The sequence below is a fragment of the Diabrotica virgifera genome, chromosome 1 (assembly GCF_917563875.1).
Source record: "Diabrotica virgifera virgifera chromosome 1, PGI_DIABVI_V3a".
NCBI classification, from domain to species: Eukaryota; Metazoa; Arthropoda; class Insecta; order Coleoptera; family Chrysomelidae; genus Diabrotica; species Diabrotica virgifera.
Window position 1 is genome coordinate 239,497,473 of NC_065443.1, and position 23,945 is coordinate 239,521,417.

Below are 23,945 nucleotides of genomic sequence, written 5' to 3' on the forward strand. Positions count from 1 at the left end.
AAATTTTATTTAACTAGATGGTATACAGCCAACCTTCGGGCATTATTCCGTTTTGTTTATATAAAAGTATTCGTCTGTTGGCAATCCATACTTCAGTAGAAGTTTCAGTTTCAGTACGGTGCCCAGTGTTCTCAGACCTCCTGAAATTTCAGGAGACCTACTGATGGCGACCCTCGCCTACTGATCTACTGATGGCGTCCTTAAACCTCCTGATGAAGTGATGAAATTCTGAAAATCATCTGGTTTTGTTCCAACTCGATACAAAACCGTTCTTGAATGATTACGAGGATGCGCAGTAACGAAAAATGTGTTACTGCGCAGTATTATTCGTCATTGCGCATGCGCGTAACGATTCAAGAACGGTTTTGTATGAGTTTGAATTTTTCAGAATTTTATCCTATTTCATTTTTTTTATTTTTATGCTTTAGCCGCCATCTAGCGTTGCCACAGCCGTCCCTTACAGATTTTATAGAGTTGCATGCCTACCTATAAACGTAAAAATACTCCACCAACCTTAGAGCATGGAAAATTTTCTCTCTCTCTAGGGAGAGGGTAAAAAAATTTCCATACTCTAAGCCACCAACTGATTCTACTGATTTTTCGTGGCGACATCTAGTTGCCAATCTATAAATGTAAAGACTGAAACTACAGAATTCTACCAATTTTTGAGGCGAGCGAGTCTCCTGAAATCTCCTGATCGTTCGTGGCGACACCTCCTGATCCTCAAAAAAGTCATCTGGGAACACTGACGGTGCCGGCCACCGTAGGAACAAGACGTGCCAGCAGCGGAGCGGAAAACAGAGAACGCGGCCAACGAAGTGGGAGTGGCTTGATTTGAACTTTTTAATTCAGCTGTGAATGTAAGCACAGCAACAGTCAAGCACTTCTCACTCTCTGAGGCGGGAAGACAACGAGGAGTCGACGGAGAAGGGAGTCAGTTCGATTAGCTGGAATTTTTATTCCGACCACGTATGTAAGCGTGGTAGCGAGTCGGACACTTCTAACTCCTTAGGCTAGAAGGAGAGAGAGGCAAAAACCACTCTTCTGGGATGTAGTGAACTTAGGGAGTTTGATTTTATTGGACTCTCTGAGACGCTGCAGCTAGAGTTTGGTTAGCAGAAGAACAAAAACGGGCTCGACGTGAGCCCGTTACGGGATTTCTACTGTGCCTCCGTAAGGGTATCGACACTGCAAGCTGTAGTTCTTTGGAATCTACATCGGGCAGCCCCGGCCCCTAGGTCAGTAGAACGAGAGCGTCAAGAGGATCCCTAACCCAGTTCTGTCTGAGTTAGTGAACAACCGCGATAGGTCAAAGGGAACCACCCCCCGAAGTCGGGCCAATCGGCGGAAAAAAAGGTTCGTCAGTATTAAGTATTCTACCCCCCAGACGATTGACCGAGCTAAGTCTCGATCACCCCCCCCCCCCTATGGCCCCTCCGCCAAAATATGAGGATCCACGCAAACTGGATCTTAACCTTTTACAGGAACAACAAACAGATGAAAGCGATGAGGAAACCGAAGAAGATACCGAGATGGAATCCGAGGAAGACTCCGAAGATTAAACCGACACGGAAAATGAAGCCCCCGGCGAGGAAGAGCAAAAAAGGCTAGGAGAATAGAAGATACGAGCGACTATGAAGAAAAAGCAAAAGAAGACCTAGCAGGCATGAGAAAGCTGCTAAAGAAGCTGACTACCCAGTTCGAAGATCAGCTAGCAAAGAAAGAAGAAGAGAACGGGCGACTAAGTGCCGAAATCAAGCGCCAAAATGAAGAAATGACGCGCCAAAGTGAAGAAATGACGAAGATGTCAAACCGGCTGGACGACCTGTTGACAGAGCTGAAAAAGAACCCAGCGACAGAAAAGCCACTGCCGGCTAACGAACCAAAGCCAAAAAAGAAGAAAGAAAACTTCCCACCACTGGCAAACAGCACCAGCCAATCAAGAGCAGAACCAATCCACAAACCAAGAAGCCATCCCCCCCAGAGCAAAACACAGATGGTGAGACGCCTGCCTTGCGGCGACCTGGCGATTCAGAGACAGAGGACATGGAAACAAACGAAGAAACCACCGTGTTGCCCGAACAACAGGCAACACCACATAGAAAACCGCCTGTAATTAAATTACAGAGCGTGAACGAGACAGGGGCTATCCTCACCTTAGCCCAAAAACTAAAAGTTTACACGACGAACAAAATCTCCAAGAGTGGTAGAGAAACACTCATCCAGGCGAAAATCCTGGACGACTACAGAAAAATGGTAAGGATAATAGAAGAATATGCAGAAACGCATAAAGACAAGAGGCTACAATGGATAGCCTTCCCAATAGAAGAGGATATAAAACTCAAAGTGGTTTTACGTGTATTGCCCTCAAACACCACCAAAGAGGAAATCCAAGAAGAGATGGAAAGACAACACCAAATAGTCTGCCACGCAGCTAAGAATATGTCCACATGAGCCGGCCCCAAAAGGAAACTCCCGATGTTCGTACTGACTCTGAATCGTGAGGACGTAGACAGGGCTAAGCTAATCACCAATCTGTGCCACATAAAGGTAGTGGTAGAAGACCTACGAAAAGCGACAGGGCCAACGCAGTGCTTCAACTGCCAGGGCTTCCACCATGCACAGAACGCGTGCCAAAAATATCCCAGATATGTGAAATGCGGAGAAGATCACCCCTCGAAGCAATGTAAAAGGCCCAGAGAAACAAAGGCAACCTGCGCCAACTGCCACGGAAGCCATCCCACAAATTACAGAGGATGCCCTAGATGTCCAATCTGGGAAAGACCACCACAACAGAGGCCACAACAACAGGCCAGCAGAAGACAACAGGCAACCGGGGTCTCATACGCCAAAGCCACGCAAGCCAAAAAGCAAGAAGCGATCCTCCCAGATGAAGACGACCTGGTAAGACTAGTCATCAACATAGTGACCAAAGTAGTCCAAAAAGTCATCCAAGAAACCAGACAGACGATCAGGTAAAAACAGCATATAAAAAATATGAAAAAGGCGTAAGCCACAAAAAAAAATCACAAAAAACAAAAAATCATAAAATTCTAGAACGTCAAGCCATTGGACGAAGCCCAGTGGGGCTTGGTACAATGGCTTGGGGCCCAAGCAAGCAATTTTAGTTAAGGCTTAGAGCGCTTAACGCTGGCCCAGTTTTGCATTTGATTAGGGTACCACATTGGAATCTTATTACCCAGGGTTCCATTGTGAAGAGCATTTGGCTACGATAGTTGTGCCCCCATCGCACATCAGCGTGCTATGGGGGAAAGGGATGGCCTGGGGCATTGGAGCGAGGTGGGGTGATCCCTGTTTTAGACTCGGGTCAAAACACCTCGCCCCAATGAATTTGTTACACCCGAGTGTACTATTTCGAAAGGGTGGACATCTCCCACAGGTCGGGTTGAATCAAATTGCTTGCATTCCATACTTCAGTCTGTCAGTTTCACTTCATAATAATGGAGAGATTTTTCTGTATCTTTTGTCTATTTAAATTAGAATTTAAGTTCATAAACATATTTTTACTGTTCAATCTCTTTTTTATAATTTATTTTAATAAATTAATTCACACATATTTTTGTTCAAATTATATTTATGTGATCTTTATTGTAATTACTATTTTTTAAAACCTTAAAATATGTTAATTTTTTAAAACCTTAGGGTATGGAAATATTTGAATTTATAATCTGTACTAACACAAGGTCTCTTGTAGTTTTCTTTTCATATAAATATTGGACTTTGGTTTGTCCCTCTTTTTGTTGGCACACCATTATAGCTACTACCTTATTGGACCAACACCTACATTAAAAAAATACTGAATCCTTTGTAAAAGGTTTACTTAAAAGACCCTAATAAGGGTTACATCACATTAACAAAACGTTTTCGGATTAAAAAATCCATCAGGTGTTAAAAGCCAATAGCGTGCATGCGTGAGCCACCAAAATACTTTGGGTAAAAACCCTTTAAATGTTACAAATTATTAAATGGTAGGTAATACATACTGTTAATAATAATATTGAATGTTTCAAATATTGCTGGATATTACTCACTGCAACACAGGAACTAACCCACGTGGACGTGATATGAAAGGGATGAACCTCACATATATGAATATGAATATGTATTTAGACACCCAGGAAATCAATTCCTCCTATTCTTGGGCAGAAAAGTTTACTCTTTTGTTAGTTTTTTCCATATTATTATAAACTACCATGTCCACACTCCAACAAAAGAAAATTATTATATACCTTAATTTTAAAATCTCTTTCCAAATTTTTAAAACCATCATATTTATTTTGAACTAGGTACTAAATTAATTCTAAACTAAATTAATTTTAAACTAGCAAATAAATTCGTAAAAAAACAACAACATGACAAGAACCATAACAATTTACAATAAATAATATCTAAATGACATTAAATTCAAGAGACAGCATCAAAAATGACACAAATGTTTTTCTTTTTTAATGTTTATTCATTAAAAACGAGTCAACAGAAATTTTGACAATTTTTCAAAGTTGGTATCTCTGATAATTTTTTTCTTGGTTAAGTAAAAACTGGTGTGATGGAACGCAAATTTCAACTAAGAAATTTTTTTGACTAAGTCAAACTTACGTTTACAACGTAATTATACTTAGATCATGTTGTTTTAACCGGGCGTTAGTAACACCTTGCTATTACTGGTTGGAGTGCCAAGTGCTAAATCATGAAAGGAGTTGGAGAAGCAACCATTTATACACTTTTTAAACTATCAAAGCAAAAAGACTGGAAGAAATTCCCAGCAAATAGACAATACTGTAAAACAATAAATTTGACTAAAAATGCATTGACTTCAGTATGACAATTAGCCCAGTAAATGAACGGGAAATACTGTGATACCGTGTTGATTTCAGGGCCAACTCCGAATTGCATGAAAATCTCGATTTAGGTTCTACTTACCCTCCACTTCAAAGTTGAACTTTTACTGTTGGTTGCTTTTACTTGGTTATCACAGCAAATTTTCTCGAGGTAGAAAAAGCACATGTATAAAATTAGTCCGGAATTGGATAAATTGACTAATTTTAAGAAAATTTCAGTGAACAGAGTGTTTTGTTTTAACTTAGTCAATACTTTTTGAGTTATTTGCGATTGAAAATGTTTATTTTTCGACAAAAAAAAACATGTTTCCAAGCGGTTTTTCGGAAATAACTCAAAAAGTAAATATTTTATCAGAAAAATTATTCTTAGAAAAAATGTAGCTCATAAAATAACGAAAAAAGTACAATATAACTGTCAACTGTCAAATATAATTCAAATTATTAATGTAAACATTGTTAAATCAGAATAACAATTTACTGTTTTTTACCATTCTGCAAAATACAGAGTGTTTTTAAATAAACGTTAAAATTTATAGATATTTACGTAATAAAAAATAGATATTGTACAGGGCGTCAATGAGTTATATTTCATGAATGAAATACCATGACGTCACTTTTACTTTTCCTCCCTAGGGAGGAAAAGTACAACTTTGCTCCCTACAATCAGGTCCGGAAAAGTATACTTTCGGTAGAGGTAGGTGGAAAAATATTTTACGGAGTACGGCATAAAAATCGACCCTATCACCGATATATCTTTGAAATGTGCAAGACTGGCCAGAGATACCAAGTGGAGGCAGCTTTGATGTCATGTACTGGAAAATAATTTTTATTTAATGTAAATCTTTGAGGAGTTATTTTTTCCTCAAGAACAGAAACGTAAATAATTATATTCGTCGTCATCTATTAAGAACTAAATGTTTTCGTCATAAATATTTTGGGAGTTATGATTTTCGTGGATGTACAGAAAAAAATAATTATTTTTTGTTGTTTCTGGTATAAAAATAATTCTTTTCGTCACAAATACTTTTTAAATTTATAATATTTTTGGGCACGTAAATAGCAATAATTTTTTTCGCTGATATCTGTAGAGAAGTAATTGTTTTCCCCACAATATTTTCAAAATTATAGTATTCGCCGGTACATTAACAAAATTATTATTTTTTGGCCACTTGGCCACCACTGGAAGTTGATCGAAAATCTCAAAACAACAAATGAAGCTCGAGTTCCCAAATGCTACATTATGATAGAACTGATTCAAAAAATGACATAACCCAGACATCCAAAGTGAAAGTTATCCTTAAACACCAAATTGTTCTATATGGTCCATATAATGTTCAGAAAAAAGTCACACCATTTTGAGCGTCGGGTTTGGGGGGGAGGGGGAGAAGCCGGTAAATTCGTAGTTTTTTAAGCTTTTCGTCAATATTTCTAAAACTATGAGGTTTAGCATGAACAACCTTCTCTACAAAATATTTTTACATTAAATTTGAAATAAAAAAGGCCCTATACATAATCCTTCTAAAATGAACGGTTTCAACGGTATTTTGAGCGTCCGGTCTGGGGGTGAGATGGGGGAGAAGTCTGTAAATTAGTAGTTTCTTTACGTTTTTTCGTCAATATTTCTAAAACTATGTTTAAGCGTAAATAATGTTCTACACAAAAACGTTTTACATAAAATTTAAAACAAAAATGGTGCTATCCATAATTGTTATAAAATCAACGGTTCCAGAGTTACGGAGGGTGAAATGTGGAGGTTTTCGATACTTTTTATATTTATTGGGTAATTGATGATGACTTGGGTGGTGAGGTTGACGTTTCTTCAAGGGCTTATCACTAACATACCATCGGCCTCTGAAATAGCAAATTCTGTTAAAAAAATTTCTTTCAAACAGTAAAAATATAAATTGCCCAAAAAATATAAAAAGTAACGAAAACCTCCACTTTTCACCTTCCGTAACTCTTGAATCGTTGATTTTATAACAATTATGTATAGAACCTTTTTTTGTTTCAAATTTAATGACCATTTTTGTATAGAACATTGTTTACGCTAAAGCATATTTTTAGAAATATTGACGAAAAACTTAAAAACCTACTAATTTACTGATTTCTCCCCCATCTCCCCCCAAAACCGGACGATCAAAATGGTGTAACTTTTTACTGAACGATATATGGATCATACAGAACAATTTGGTGTTGGAGGAAAACTTTTACTTTTAATGTCTGGGTTATGCCTTTTTTGGACCAATTATACTATACTACCTCCGTAACTTTGGAACCGTTCATTTTAGAAGGATTATGCATCAGGACTTTCAAATTTAATGTAGAACATTTTTATATAGATGGTTGTTCATGCTAAACCGCATAGTTTTAGAAATATTGATGAAAAACTTAAAAAACTACGAATTTACCGATTTCTCCCCCCTCTCCCCCCCAAACCCGACGCTCAAAATGGTGTGACTTTTTTCTGAACATCATGTGGACCATATAGAACAATTTGGTGTTGGAGGATAACTTTCACTTTGGATGTCTGGGTTTGGATCTAGTTATACCATACTACATGACAAAATCATGCTTTGGTAGAAAATAATGGGCAAACTACTATAGCTTATAATAATTATTATTGTACATTTAATATTGTTAACAAATAAGTAAAGATTATGTTTCGTTGATATAGGGTTAAAATTTTTTTCTGGTTTTAATTATACTTTAAGGGAAACCTAATAGAAAACCAGTTATTATAGATAAAGAAGAAATAATCCGGTGGAGGCAATATAATATATAAAAGAATAAAATAAAAAACTAAGATGAGGCGGCACTAATATTTCTTGTCTGGATGAAACATGGATTAATGAAAAACATTTTGTAAGAACAGTTTTCTTACGAATTTCAATTTAAATTAAAATTCATTAAATCCTATAAGCTTACTAGAATTCATTCCGGCTATAAACTTTTGGAAATTCACTAAAGGTTAGATAAGCGCTATTCTTCCCAGAAAGTGTTATATACAGGGTTAACCACTTAGAAGTTTCCACCCAAGTTTTGTTTTTCTTGATGCAAAATCAAGAAAAGTTTGTAACCGTCAATTTTTATGTCCAGAGAGACATATTTGATAAATGGGTCATTCTTAATCAATTGGCACATTTTACCACTAATTTTTAAAATAATCAAGATTCACTAAATATGTTTTTTTCGTAACTTGCTTGAGGTCAAGCTAAATATAAAGTATATTTCCCCTAAATTAAAAAAAAATTGTTTAGTCCACAGACCTGATATATAACCACTGACTTGACAATAGTGTATTGTACAACAAGAGAGAAAAAAGACATATTTCTCACGAGCGCAGCAGTTTTTTGGCGAGAGTCGAGGCACGAGGCGAGTGCCGCAAATCAAGCGAGAGAGAAATATGTCATCTTCTCTCGTGTTGTACACTGTACTTTTTCTATGGATGCGTTTTTGTCAAGTGTTCAAACTTCAAAATTAAATAATTGAGGTGATTTTAGGTATATTATATGCCTAAATTGAAATAAGATACATATATACACATAGGTATTTAATATTCTTAATATTTATATACCTTATTTATTTAAAATTATAATTCACAGTTGAACAGTCTTAAAAGGTAATGTTTGATAAGTTTTGACAAGTTTGAACATATTTGGTTTAACAAAAATAATTGTGTTTGTATTGTGTATGTTGGGCAACGTGGTAGTGTATCGTAAAATACTTTGTTATTTTTCGTCCGTGATTATCCCGTAAATTCGAGAGTTACAACGAGAAATAATTTAGTGAAATTAGACAAAGTGTATAATTATAATAATATGTTAATGACAGTGATAAGGATTGGCCGTAAAACATTAAAAAACATTTGAGTGAGTTAAAAACAAATAAACAAGGTTAGCTGATAATTAGTGAAGTATTAACAATTAAACCGGTAATTACATCTAAATTTTGTCCGATTTTAAAGCGACGTTGCCAGACTGACAAGAATTTCTGAGTACAGAATAAAAACAATAAAGTATCACAGTGAAACGGTAGGCATTGTTTTCTCTGCACTGTTGAGGTGGAAAACAGTGCTTGGCGCCGAAAATGGACAGATACCTGGAAAATAAAAAATGTCTGGACAGTGACGGAACAACGGATGATGGCACAAAAAGGAGGACAAGAGATGAGGGTTCAGATAACGAAGAAGAAAGGTCAACGAAGAGTCGAAAACTCTCCAAGACTTCATCCAAAACAATAGATAACCATGATGAGACAAAACTGGATAAATTAATAGACATGATGAACATTCTGGCAAGTGACATCAAAGAAATAAGGAGAAACCAAAACAGAAGTAATGAAGCAATAGAAAGACTAATTGCTGATAACCAGACTTTAAGAGAAGAAAATAAAGACCTGAAGAAAGAAAATATGGAAATCAAAAAGGAGTTAAATGAAGTTAAGGAAACTATTGAATTCATGGAAAAACAAAGAAGAAAGAACAATGTAGTTATGAGTGGACTAGCAATTCGAACATACGATCAAAGCGTCTTAAAAGAGGGAATGAGCAACTTCATTAAACACAATTTGAAGGTAGATGTTAAAATTGAAAATGCATACAAATTGGGGGAGAAAACCTGTCTGATTGAATTAGCAGAACATGAAGAGAAGGTAAAGGTTATGAAAAATAAATCCAAACTAAGACATGTTGAAGAAGGAAAAGTATACATCAATGATGATACTACGAATAAAGAGAAAGAAATTCAGAAAATAATTAGAAAACTTGCGCTAGAAGAAAAGGAGAAAGGAAGCGATGTAAGACTTGGAGGAAATAAAATATGGATCAACAAGGACGGCTGGAAATGGGACAACAAAGAGGACAAACTAGTCAAAATGGGGTCAAAAAACTAGTAAACAAATATGCCGGAAATACTATGACAAACGAGGCAATGACAATGGACACGAACAATTATAGAATAGGTAGTAAAGACAAATATAGATCCATAAATAATGACCAAGGACGTGAGCAACGAGAGACAAGAAAGAGTAAACCCATAAAAATGCAGTCTGCAACGAGCGAGAATATAAACAGTAACTATTTAAAACCCACAAGAGCAGTGCTAAAGCCCAAAGGGTGGATATTAGCAACATGGAATGTCAGAGGTCTCAACGGCAAAGAAGTAGAACTTGCTGAAGAATTCGAGAAACATCAAATAGACTTACTGGGTATAACAGAGACCAAAAAGAAGGGAAAAAACACACACTTTTTAGAGAATGGACACTTCCTCATCACCAGTGGAGTGTCACTTGGCGAAAGGGCAAAAGAAGGGGTAGGCTGCCTGATACACAGCAACCTAATAAAGAACATTAAAGATTGGGAATGCATTTCCGAAAGGATTTTAAAGATAAGACTGATAACCGAGGAACACAAACTAGTCAATATCATCGTTATATATGGAATAAATGATGACGAAAGAGCAGCTAGCAAAGACATATTCTGGGACAAGGCTTCAGAAATAATAGACAGTTTAGAAGGCAATACTATAGTACTGGGGGATCTAAATGGTCGAGTGGGTGTAAGAGATGAACATACCCAATATGTATTAGGACCATATGGAGAAGAAATAAAAAATGACAATGGGGAACGTATTATTGATATATGCAGAGAAAATGGTTTAATAATAATGAACACGTTTTTTAAACACAAAGATGCACATAAATATACAAGAGAAGTCAAAAGTAGAGGCGAAAGATCCATCATAGACTATGTGTTAGTAAATAGATCAGCAAGGCAATGTATTAAGGACGTTAGAGTAAAACGAGGAGCTGAATTATATAGTGACCACTATCTAGTTGTAGCCAGGACCAGCTTGGGAGTGCGACAAGAATTAATAACGAAAGAGACCAAGAAAACAAGTAAAGCTCATGATACACCTACTATAGAAGTAATCAGGTCACATAAGCTAGCAGACAAGGAGACAGCAAACAAGTTTAAAAACTACGTTAATAACTACCTAACAGAGCACGCTGAACATGACGGTGACTTAGACCAAACTTGGCAAATACTGAAAGAAGCACTCCTAAACGGTGGTAAACAAGTATGCGGGATAACAAGAAATAACAGAAGCAAAAAGTGTACAAACTGGTGGAACAATGAAATAAAAGCAGAAGTGAAGTCTAAGAAGATAGCTTGGAAAAATTATTTAAGGAACGAAACCGCAGACAACTACCAAATATACAAACTGCAAAGAATCAAAGTCAAAGATATGGTACTAGCAGCGAAACGGAAAAGTTGGGAAGAATTCGGAAACAAGATGGAAGAAGACTACCACTCTAACGAAAAGTTATTCTTTAAAACCCTGAAGAATTTAAGAATCGAAAAGGCTCCACAAACACCAAAGCAAATAAGGGACAAAGAAGGACACTTACTTCATGACAATGACCACATCCTAGAGAGATGGAAGCAATATTTCGAGGATCTACTGAATATCCAAAACGATGTAGACATTATCACAGAAGAACCAGAAGAGGTAGAGCAGGAAGACCAAATTCAAGACGAAATAACTATAGCGGAAATAAAGGAAATCATACAAAAGCTTAAGAAAGGTAAAGCGGCTGGATTTGATAAAATCACAGCGGAAATGCTTAAAAACATGGGCGACAAGGGCATTGAACTGCTAACAAAAGTGTGTAATAGGGCATGGAGTGAGAACCAAATACCAAAAGATTGGGAAGTGGGAGTTATTCTACCCATTTTGAAAAAAGGTGACAGACGCGAATGTAGCAACTACAGAGGAATAACACTACTGAGCATCCCATCCAAAGTATATGAGAGAATACTAGAAAAACGTCTTTTACAAGAAGTTGATTCTAAAATGGAACAATCACAGAGTGGATTTAGAAAAGGCAGAAGCATCCAAGATCACATTTTTACTATCAAGAAATTAATACAAAATGCACGGAACTCAAGCACCGAGTTATACCAAGCCTTTATAGACTTAGAAAAGGCATTTGATAGTACTCCAAGGAAGGTGATTGACATATGTTTAAAAAAGAAAGGTGTGAAAATCAAACTCAGGCAAGCCATTATGAGTATATATAGATATACAAGGAACAGAATCAGAACCGATAATATGGAATCCGAAGAGTTCATAGTAAATGAAGGTCTACGTCAAGGAGGAGTCCTAGGCCCCATACTGTTTAACATTGTCTTGGATGACATAATTAAAGAAACTAGAGCAGAAACGGTAAAGTTATATGCCGGACATAGAAATTTAGAAGCAGTGTGGATCTCAGAGTGTGCATACGCAGACGATCTAGTGATATTTGGGAAAAATGAAGAAGCACTCAATCGAAATTTACAAGTATGGAACGCTGCACTAATTAAACGAAATCTGAGAATCAATAATGAGAAGACGAAAGTAATGGTATGTGGAAAAAGTAGAAAACAAACGAAGATAACCATTAACGGAAATACACTTGAACAGGTCGATACTTACACATACTTGGGAGTACAAATAGAGAGCAGAGGAACTGAAGAAACTGAAATAAGTTCCAGAATAGAAAGTGCTGCTCGGATGTACCACGCAATCAAAAGTACGTTTCTGTCAAAAAAAGAAGTATCCCAAAAAGCCAAAGTGTCCATATACAAGACGGTGTTTGTGCCGATTTTAACTTTTGGTAGTGAAAGTTGGACGCTTACTGATAAGTTAAAATCGAAAATACAGAGCATAGAAATGAAATTTCTCAGAAGAATAATGGGTATAACCAGGTTAGACAGGATTAGAAATGAGGCAGTCAGAGAACATCTTAAGGTCCAACCAATTATAAAAAAAAATTGAAGAGGCCCAATTGAGATGGTATGGACACATGGTTAGAATGAACCAAGAAAGACCAGTTAAAAAAGTATGGGAAGCCAGAAGACAAACCAAGAGACCAAGGGGCAGGCCAATGAAGACATGGGATGATAATGTAACCTCAATCCTAGAAATACCTATTTTTCAATAAATACCAGGTGACATCTCGTGGCCTCAAAGTAGAGGCACAGATCGGTTTCGTACCGAAACGAGCAAGGTAGGTTGCTTCTAACTAACTCAGATTGCGCTAGTCCCTTAAGGACTGCATGGCTGTCTTACGGCCTCGGGTATACGGAGGAAATATTCTACATCTTCGTCTGTTCTGAGAGCTTGGCTGATGAGCTGTAGACAGCGAAAACGTTCCCAAGATGGCAGCACAGACGAAGGTAGAATATTTATTTCCCGTATAATATTTTACAACGCCGTAGGTATTTTTCAATAAATACCAGGTGACATCTCGTGGCCTCAAAGTAGAGGCACAGATCGGTTTCGTACCGAAACGAGCAAGGTAGGTTGCTTCTAACTAACTCAGATTGCGCTAGTCCCTTAAGGACTGCATGGCTGTCTTACGGCCTCGGGTATACGGAGGAAATATTCTACATCTTCGTCTGTTCTGAGAGCTTGGCTGATGAGCTGTAGACAGCGAAAACGTTCCCAAGATGGCAGCACAGACGAAGGTAGAATATTTATTTCCCGTATAATATTTTACATATTATTTTCATACTTTTTAAAAAGTAGAAAGTTGCGATTATTTCCTGCTTGTTTGACGCCGTAGGTATTTTTCAATAAATACCAGGTGACATCTCGTGGCCTCAAAGTAGAGGCACAGATCGGTTTCGTACCGAAACGAGCAAGGTAGGTTGCTTCTAACTAACTCAGATTGCGCTAGTCCCTTAAGGACTGCATGGCTGTCTTACGGCCTCGGGTATACGGAGGAAATATTCTACATCTTCGTCTGTTCTGAGAGCTTGGCTGATAAGCTGTAGACAGCGAAAACGTTCCCAAGATGGCAGCACAGACGAAGGTAGAATATTTATTTCCCGTATAATATTTTACATATATATATATATATATATATATATATATATATATATATATATATATATATATATATATATATATATTATATATATATATAATTATATAATTATATATTATATAATTATAATTACTTTATATATATATATATATATATATATATATATATATATATTGTGTATGTTACCATGAAAATGGCGATCATATGTATGTAAACCGGCGGTGAACCCGTGAGAAAAAATATTTCTCATTGCAATAGCCGACTTTTCTCACTGCCTGAGAAATTGTTCGATTTGAATATATGTAAGTATTGAGAGAAGTTGCACATTGTATAGCATCCATAGAAAAAATATTTTTATGTCTAATGTCTACCCATGTACGTAGGGTACATAAAATATAATGTGCATTATATAATTTTATATTAAGTAAGCAATAAACTGAACTAAACCTTTCCTTTTTATTTTGTTTTAATAAAATATAATGTTATTTGTAAAATAAATCACGTCCGTGGATATTCTGATACATCCATGTAAAACAAGAATCCGCGGACGTGATATCCACAGAATTGACGAAAAACACGTTACTAACAGTCTACACATCACATCTTTGAGGGTAGAAAATGTTTTGATTGTTGAATATAATTAGCTTTGTCTGTTTTAAAATAAAATATGTTAGTTGTAAAATGAATTACGCCTGTGACAAAACGCCCTGTGACGTAACGAAAAACACGTTTATAACAATCTACAAATCACATTTCTGAGATTAGAGAATGTTTTTACTGTGGTATATACCCTTTATTTGTTATTAAATATGCTCTACAGGCCTTGTAGGCCTAAGGCCTTACAACTTAACAATTAAAATTTTACATAATACAAATGACAATATATACAGTCGGAAAAATGAAAGAATACCCATGAACGAACATATTATAAAACACGCTGTAATTTCCTGTCACCCTGTCACAAAGAAAATTGCCCAGCACAAGTACATGTAATAGAAATTATTACATGTACTTGCGCTGGTCAATTTTTTGTATGACACGGTGACAGGAAAATACAGCGTGTTTTATATGTTCGTTCATGGGTATTCTTTCATTTTTCCTACTGTACTAATGTGTTATAATTGTTATGCTCTACTTTTTCTATTTATTTAGATTAATTAGCAAATTAATTTAATTGATTATTCAATTATTTTATTTCTTGCCTATGTAAAAACACAACTAAATTCCAATTAAATTTTCCAATCAATTTTATTCTCAGGGCTAATCTTGTATTTGATACAATACCTGTGATCTGTGGCTTCTAGTATTTCTGGTTGCTTACTTCTTCCAGGGTAGAAACAGGGAAATTGAAAACACTCAAAATCATATAAATTTAATCTATTATTTCTATCAAATAAGCCGTGTACATAAGATTCAAAAATGCTAAAAGTTAACTTTGTTGCAACAATCTCTAACTTAATAAATTAAACTCTAACTCTGATATCTCCTTGTTTTTGAATTTGTTTTTGTCGAATCACTTATTAGTCGTTTCACTTTTTCCCGAAACACTTGCTTAATAGCAAAATTAAATTCTAAACAATTTTGGTGATATACAGGGTGATGAAAAACTATGATTTTATGGTCGTTGATATAAATTTAATTTTTTTGAATTTCCTAAAAAAAAACAACAATATATTATATAATATGATTTAATATCTATGTAAAAATTGCTGCACTGTGTTTCTCCACTGTATCCTATTTTTCGCTTTCCCTTTCCAGTCTGTAATTTCCATTGAACCTCTATCTTTTTGAAACTTTTCGTGCCATCTGTTTCTTGGTCTACCTCGTCTCTTTGTCCCAACTGGTCTTCTTAACAGGATTTTCTTTGGCAGTCTTGATCTATCCATCCTCTCGACATGACCTGCCTACCTGGTTTTTTGTGCCTTTGTGTATCTTGTTATACTTGGTTCCTTGTAAAACATCCTTAATGCTTGATTAGTTCTTCTTTGCCAATCGTCTGCCGTATTTTTGCCCCGATAATAGTCCTCAGTACCTTGCGTTCCCACCTCTCTATCATTTCTTCTTCTGTTTTGTTTAGTACACATGTCTCACATCCGTAGCTGACTGTTGCTCTTATTACAGTTTGGTGTATTATTCTGATTTTCGTCTTTCTTGACACGTAATTGGACTTTAATTCACTTTAATTGACTGTGATTTAGTTCATTTTGCTCGTGTCCTTTTTCATCTATTACGGCAACTAGATATCTATAGTGCTTTACTGGTTTAAATTTATATTCTTTTCCATCGAACGTTGTTAACTTTAGATCTTCAGGTTCTCTTTCTGTGTTGCCTAGCACCATATACTTCGTCTTTTTTTCATTTATTTCTAGGCCAAATTTTTTTACCTCTCTGGTACAAAGTTTCTCCCAATGTGATAATCTGACGCGCTCGAGTAACTGCAAAATCCCCCATTTGGGCTCGCCTACCATAAATGAGAGATGTACTGAAAACATCACTCAGCACTATTTGTTTATAGCTTTGTTTAACAATAAAAAAATAAATTTATAGCAATGCAAATAATTAAAACCAGTATAATTTGACATGAACTTACAAATACTGCATGCAATTGCTATTTTATTTTTTAGCCAAAAGTTATTCGTGTTCAAAAATTGCAATTTTTCGATTTTTTGAAAAATCCACCGCGATTTTCTCGAAAACTATGCATCCTACGAAAAAACTTATAAGAACATTTTTTGCTTAGAATGACCCAAAAAATAGAAAAAATATTGTTTTGCGAAATATCGCTTTTTACCTGTTCTTAACATAGGGGTTGGGAGGTAACAACAAAGCACCATCGCACCTTCCGGCAAGATTCAGTTTTTCATTGTACAAAAGAATCCGAACATAGTTGCAGTTCCTCAGGTTTTGCATACTAAAATACTTCCAGGGCCCGGTGTATACGAAGTTTCTATGAAAACAAATATACTTTTTGCTTTAGTTAGAGTTTTAAACATAACTTATTTAAGAGTAATCTGAAAGGTTGATGCATAAATAAAATCTATTACTACAACTTGGTAATTATTGCACTTGTTAACTTCTTTATAATTTACGAGTACAATATGGATTATTATCGCCAAACTTCGCGCTCCACCATAATTTTTAATATAAGAAAATGGCTAATCCACATACGTAGCGGGAGACAAATATAGCGACGAAACAGGGTAGAGAAGCTTTCTCATTAAATGGAGCACACACTGCGATTGCCGTATAAAATACCACAGAGCGAAACATGTCTTAATAAGCCGTTTTAGCGTGGAAGCAGCTCCCTACTGGAAAATAAAAAGCGTCACTCCATGAGTTTGTTGTCTATAGATAACAAGCCGGATATAGTTTCCTCAGGTACAAGGATTCTAAATGACAATTTTAGGAGATATTTATTTTAAATTTAAGACGTTTCGTTCTCTATTCAGAGAATATCATCAGTTCATTTGAAATGAATTAATTATGAGAAACAAACATCCATAGAGAAATATTGTAGCTATACTTTATTTTTTATCACGTTTAAAAAGGAATATTGGAGTTATGGAGATTAGTGTTACCAACACTCTCACGGATTTATCGCTACCAGACTGTCGATATAATATGATTCATTCAAATCAGGGCGATATTCAGCACTGTGTAGATGAAGTTAACTTTATTTCACTAATAAACAGATACGTATAGTTGAATACAAAATAATGCATTATATAATAATATAATTATATAAAATAAAAAAATCAAAATGTAATTCCGTACAGGTTGGAATAAATTTTATATCAAAGTTTAGGTGAATAAAAAAAATATTTTCAAAAAAGTATCCAAATCATATGAAGGGATCATTGTTTAAATAATTAAAAAGTGGTCATTTTTGCACAATATTTACTTTTTTAACTGCTGAGGTAATTTACATTTTAATGAAGGTCTTTAGGATCTTTAGGTCTTTAGGTCTTTAGGTCTACAAACCTAAAGGATAAATCTTTCACTTAAGACTTACTACATTAAATTTGAACCCCTACTTATTTTGAATATTTATATATAAATTCTAAAAATTTAATTTCCAAAAAATTATTATTTGCGTTTTAAATAAGCGATATGAATTATTTTATTTAATAAGAGAAATTGCGCTATGTTACCAGTATTAAGCAAAAAAAATTGGTTAAAAAATATTTAATAATTTATGAGATATTTAATTTGTTTATTAAATATTACTATATTCTCAATTGCAAAAACTCGGTTGTTGCCAAAAAAATATAAATTTGTGTAAAGCCTAATTACTTTTACTGTTTTTTATATTTTTATATTTTTATAAATTCAAATTTCAATTCAACTCCCCTCTAAAATGACATTTTAAAATTATTCCAATTTGTTTATAATTTGTTTTTTAATAACGTCGCGGGGATTAAACATTTTGAAATGCTGTTTTGATAATCGGGTTTCTGGGAATTTTTCACTAAATAACAAATTTTTTTTGTCGTTTTTTCTTCTTCTTTTTTTCCTTATAGTAAAAGATATAGTTTTGCTTATACAGGGGTTTTCATTAAGAATGTCCAATCTTTGAGTTGTAGATTCCAGACCTCAAAATATTAAGATATAACCAAATTCGCTTAAATAAAATATGGCTCCTTATTGAGTTACAAAGTGTTTTATTTAAAAATTAAAAAAATATATTTTTGCTTGGTACATATTTTAAAACTATTCGACGTATCCTTTTCATACTTGGTAGAAAGTGTAAGTACTATACACCCTATGAAATTATGGTAAATATAAGTTTCCGGCTATTACCAGAGGCGTACGACAGGGGACAGTAAATGGTTGACCCTTCCCAAATTCTACGTCACTGGTAAAATTTCCATTTTAGCACAATTTTTAGATTCTTCAGTGCCCTCTACGTAAATAAAATCCTATTTACTCGTAACGATAAAGTCCTTAGTTTTCGAGATATTTGAAGTTAAACATGTAACGGCACAGTTATTTAGTTATTTTGATTAATATATTGTGCCGCTTAATATTTAGTTTCAGATATCTCGAAAACTAATGATTTTATCGTTAAGAATGAAGAATATGCTATTTAGTCTTAACGATAAAATCATTAGCTTTCGAGATATTTGAAATTAAAAATTAAGCAGCAGAAAACATTAATCAAAATAACTGTGCCGTTACATGTTTAACTTAAAATATCTCGAAAACGAATGCCTAACATAGCGCAACTTCTATTAAATATAATAATTGTGCTTATCTAAAACGCAACTAACATTTTTTTGCAAATTTGATTTTTAAATTTTATATAATTATTTAAATAAATAGGGGGACAAATTTAATTTAGTAAGTCTTAGTTGAAAGATTTGTCCTTCAGCTTTGTAGAAAAAAAAAACCCTAAACACCTTCAGTAAAATATAAATTACCTCAGCAGGTAAAAAAGTAAATATTGTGCAAAAATCGCCCCTTTTTAATTATTTAAACAATGATCCCCGTATATGATTTTGATATTTTCTTGAAAATATCTTTTGTACTCACCTAAACTTTGATATAAAATTTGTTCCAACCTGTAAGAATTTACATTTTGATTTACATGTAGTGTAATCTTATTTTACTAGACTATTATAAATACTTGTTTCTTTAATAGACAGATATATACATAACATACATATAGGTATATTAATTATTATGATTTGATAAAAATGTTAAATTTTATTATTGTTACAGGTGTATTAACATTACAGGTGTATGAAAGCTTTAGATAATATGTAACTAAAAGATTAAAAAGCTTCCATTTTATTTTCATGTAAATAATAACAACAATTACTTACATAAAAATTTTTCCTTATATACAGGCTGACTCACCACTAAACGGACGGAAAATTACAGCGAAAAAGTAAAAAATTTAATTTTTTTTTTAATTATTAGTTTGTAAGTTGATAAAAGCTACATTTTAAAATTATTTTGAAATAAATAGGGTAAATCCCAATAAATTGCGACGTATCAAAGTTATCTTTTTTCTTCTGAGTCTTCTTCTTCGTTCACTTTTCAAGCAATCCAGGCTTGTTCATTGGCGGATTGATACCTCTATGGAAGGTTGTCACTTTATTATTTGCGCGATCGGCCGATAATTCTACCGATTTGTGATTTTTATTTACTTATTATCATACCACGCGCACTCTAGTAAAAAAATATAATCGCATTTAGTTTATTCCAATCGTTTTTACGTGTAAAACGCTATAGGGAAGCCTAAAGGGAAAACACAAATACTGAATCTTGCTTGTCTTCGTCGTGGCATCACCGCGCTTCTATCGTTCAGTAGAAATACATGGCCCTATGTCCGCAATGTTCTATTCTTAACTTGAAATGCTCTATAGCTAAGATATAAAGTGAAAAATACATTGGGCCAAAATTAACCGCCCACTTAAAAAAATGGGTCACTTTTGATGTCTCAACCTGTTGTTCCTGGTTAAGGTGATACAGTAGCGATCAGCAGGTAGCCAAAACGCGTTCCAAGATTGCGGCTGTAATTTTAAATATTTTTTCGAGATATCTGGCACACGTATTCGTAATATAATAAAGAATGGCAGTACAGAGCCCAATTTGAAAAATATATTAATATATGGAAATTACTCTGTAATTAAATACAATATTAAAAAAAAACGAGCCTGTACCGCCATTAAGAAGAACAAAAAAATAGACTTTCTTCAAATAAACTTTTTTATCCGATGCCTAGATTTTGTGTCATTTTGGAAATACTAAAATTTTTTATTTCATTAGTAGTTCCAAAATTTTTTTTTTTTTTTTTTTTTTGTAAGCATTTATTAGCAATCATAATTACATATTATATAAGCTAATTTGATAACAAGTACAATAACATATATAAATGTATTATTGTACACTAAAATGGCGTTATGAGGTACCTCGCCCAGCGGTTTCACCTCAGTTTCAGCGAAGATCTATGGGCCATAATCTTCGCAATCTTCTGTTGTTTAGTGGCTGCAGTAATGGTAATATTAATTGGTTGGGGTGGTCTTCCAATTTCTCGTGATGTCTGTTGGCTCTTTCTTGAATTACTGTGCTGACTAACGGGATGTTTAGGTCTGTATGAAGGGTTTGGTTGGAAATGTACCACGGAGCATTTGCGATGGTGCGTAGAATTTTTGATTGAGTTCTTTGGATAATTTTTGTGTTTGATTTGCTGGCACAACTCCATAGTTCTATACCGTACGTCCATATAGGTTTGATGACTGTTTTATAAATCAGCAGTTTGTTCTCAATTGAGAGTCGAGATTTTCTACCTATAAGCCAATTTATTTCTTTCACTCTCAACTCAATTTGTTTCTTCTTCTTTAAAATGTGTTGTTTCCAGTTTAATTTAGAATCAAGATGAAGCCCCAGGTATTTGACGATGTTCTGTTGTGGTATGTTGACTTGATTAAGGCTAATATTTGGGCATTGGTCTTTCCTTAGTGTGAAAGTTATATGTGTTGACTTAGTTTCGTTAGCTTTTATCTTCCATTTCTTTAACCACTGTCCAATTTGGTCTAGGTGTTCTTGAAGTTTTAATACTGCAGCTCTTGGATCCTCTTCAGTTGCAAATATTGCTGTGTCATCAGCGAAAGTTCCAATGGTGGTTTGTGGAGAGGTTGGTAAATCGGATGTGTACAGTACATAAAGAAGTGGACCCAATATACTACCTTGTGGGACTCCTGATTGAATTTTGTTACGGTTTGATAGTTCATCCTCCACTTTAGTTTCAAATTCTCTGTGATTTAGATATGATTTTAATAAGTCAAAGTATTTGTTGGGTAGGGATTTTTTGATTTTATAAAGTAATCCTGGGTGCCATACCTTATCAAATGCTTGGCTAATGTCCAGAAAGGCTGCTGTGCAATACTGTTTATTGTCCAAAGCTCTATTAATTACATTTGATATGCGATGGCATTGTTGCACTGTAGAATGACCTTGCCGGAATCCAAATTGGTGTTCTGGGATCCAGTTTTGGAATTCTAGGTCGCTCATAATTCTTTTAAGTAACAGCTTTTCAAGAAGTTTTGACATTATTGGCAGTAGACTTATTGGGCGGTATGATGAAACATCCGTTAAAGCTTTACCAGGTTTCGGTATCATAATTACTTGGGCAATTTTTAGTGATATAGGCCAATAATTAAGTCTTAAGATTGCATTTAATATGTACAATAACTTCATGATACCTTTTTTAGGAAGTTGTTTTAGCATTGTTGCTGTTATGAGATCAGTGCCTGGTGCCTTCTTTTCATTCAAATGATTAATTTCATCTTTGATCTCCTTCGGTGTAATTAAAGTTAGTCGCTCTCGTTGATTAATTGGTAAGGCTAGTTCCTGCTCTACTTCTTGTACTTGGTCATTGTCGTGTGGCTTGAAGACTTCAGTTAGATGTTCAGCAAATAAATCAGCTTTTTCTTTGTTGCTTTTTGCCCATGGTCCTGGTGGTAATGAGTTTTTCCGAATTGGAGGTGAAGTATTTATTGGTTTATTTTTGTTTTTGATTGGTTTCCAGATAGAGTTATCTTGACGCGAAAGGTTTGATACATAGTTTTCAAATGAGTTGTTTCTCATCTGTTCTAGAGCTGTTTTTAAGTTTCTTGTTTTGTTATTATAATCTGTCCTGTCGTCTGGTCTGTGAGTTCTTTGCCAAATTGATCTGGCTTTTCGTTTTTCTGCTACTAGTCTTTTTATTTCAAGAGGAATGTTGGTTGAAAATTTTTTTTGTCCAGGTTGAGGGGTAGACTGTTTGGCAGCATTTTGAAGTAAGTTGATTAGATTATTAGTTTCTGTTTCTATTTGTTCGGGAGTTTGCAATCTCACTAGTAGATTTACTTCCTGTTCTATGATTAGCCGGTATGTGTCCCAGTTTGTTTTGAAGTTATGCAGTCGAGGTGTTGGTTTTTTGATTATCACCGTTGTGCTAATTGTGGCAATTATGGGACTATGATCTGATGATAAATCAAAACTTGGTACTACATCTGTATATGATTGAGATATTCCGTTTGTAATAAAGAAATCCAATAGGTCTGGTGTTTTATTTGGATCGGTTGGCCAATATGTCGGTGATCCCGTCGATAGGAATGAGTAGCTTTTATCCTGGATAACTTTTGCTAGCTCTCTGCCTTTGGTGGTTGTTAGGCGTGAACCCCATAGCGTATGTTTACAGTTGTAATCTCCACCTGCTATAAATTTTGGCCCTAGAGTTTCGAAAAAGGGTAGAAGATCTTCTTTTGTAAGTCTATGCCTGGGCGGACAATAAATTGCTGTGACAGTTATATCATATGGAAGAGTTTGTATTTTTATCGATGTTGCTTGAATGTGATTTGTTTCGTATTTTAGCATTTCATAATGTTTTATAGTTTCTCTTATCAATATGGCTGAACCTCCGTGGGCTGTACCATCTGGGTGATTTGTGTAATATAATTTATACTTAGGTATCTTGAAGTAGGTTCTGTCTGTAAAATGGGTTTCACTTACTAGTAGTATGTCAATGAAATTTTGTTCCAGAAATAGTTTTATATCTTCTTTATGATTAGGAAGACCATTGGCATTCCATTGGGCAATTCTTATGAACTTTGACATTGTTAGTTTACTTTATTTACTAGCATGGAAATCATGTTGAGCACCATACTGTTTTGTTGCATTAGCTGGTTAAATAAATTTTTAAACTCTTCTAGAAATTTGGTAAGTATACTCGCTGTATCTTCGTTATTGTTCTGATTATTTGCTGCAGCTTGAGCGTAACTTTCATACTGATTCTGAATCCTGGGTTGTGTATATATTCTGGGTTGTGTATGTATTTGATTTATTGCTGGATTTAATACGTTTCCTCTGTTATGATACCTGTTATTAATATTATAAATTTTTTGGTAATGTTCACATCCTTTATAATTTGCGGGGTGATCCCCACCACATAATGCACATTTTGCTGGAGTTTCTCTAGTCTTCTTACAAGTTGTGGTATTGTGGGCTCCTCCGCATTTGACGCATACAAATGGTTTATTGCAATATGACTTGGAGTGACCGTACGATTGGCATCTCATGCATTGTATTATGCGATTTTTGGTTGTTCGGGGAGGTTCAATTTCAATAACTCTATTCTGTAGCCCCCTTAAGTTATAAATATCTTTGTTATTTGCTGCCGGTTCGAGATCCACGAAGAACAAATTAAGTGGCTCTTTAGTAATT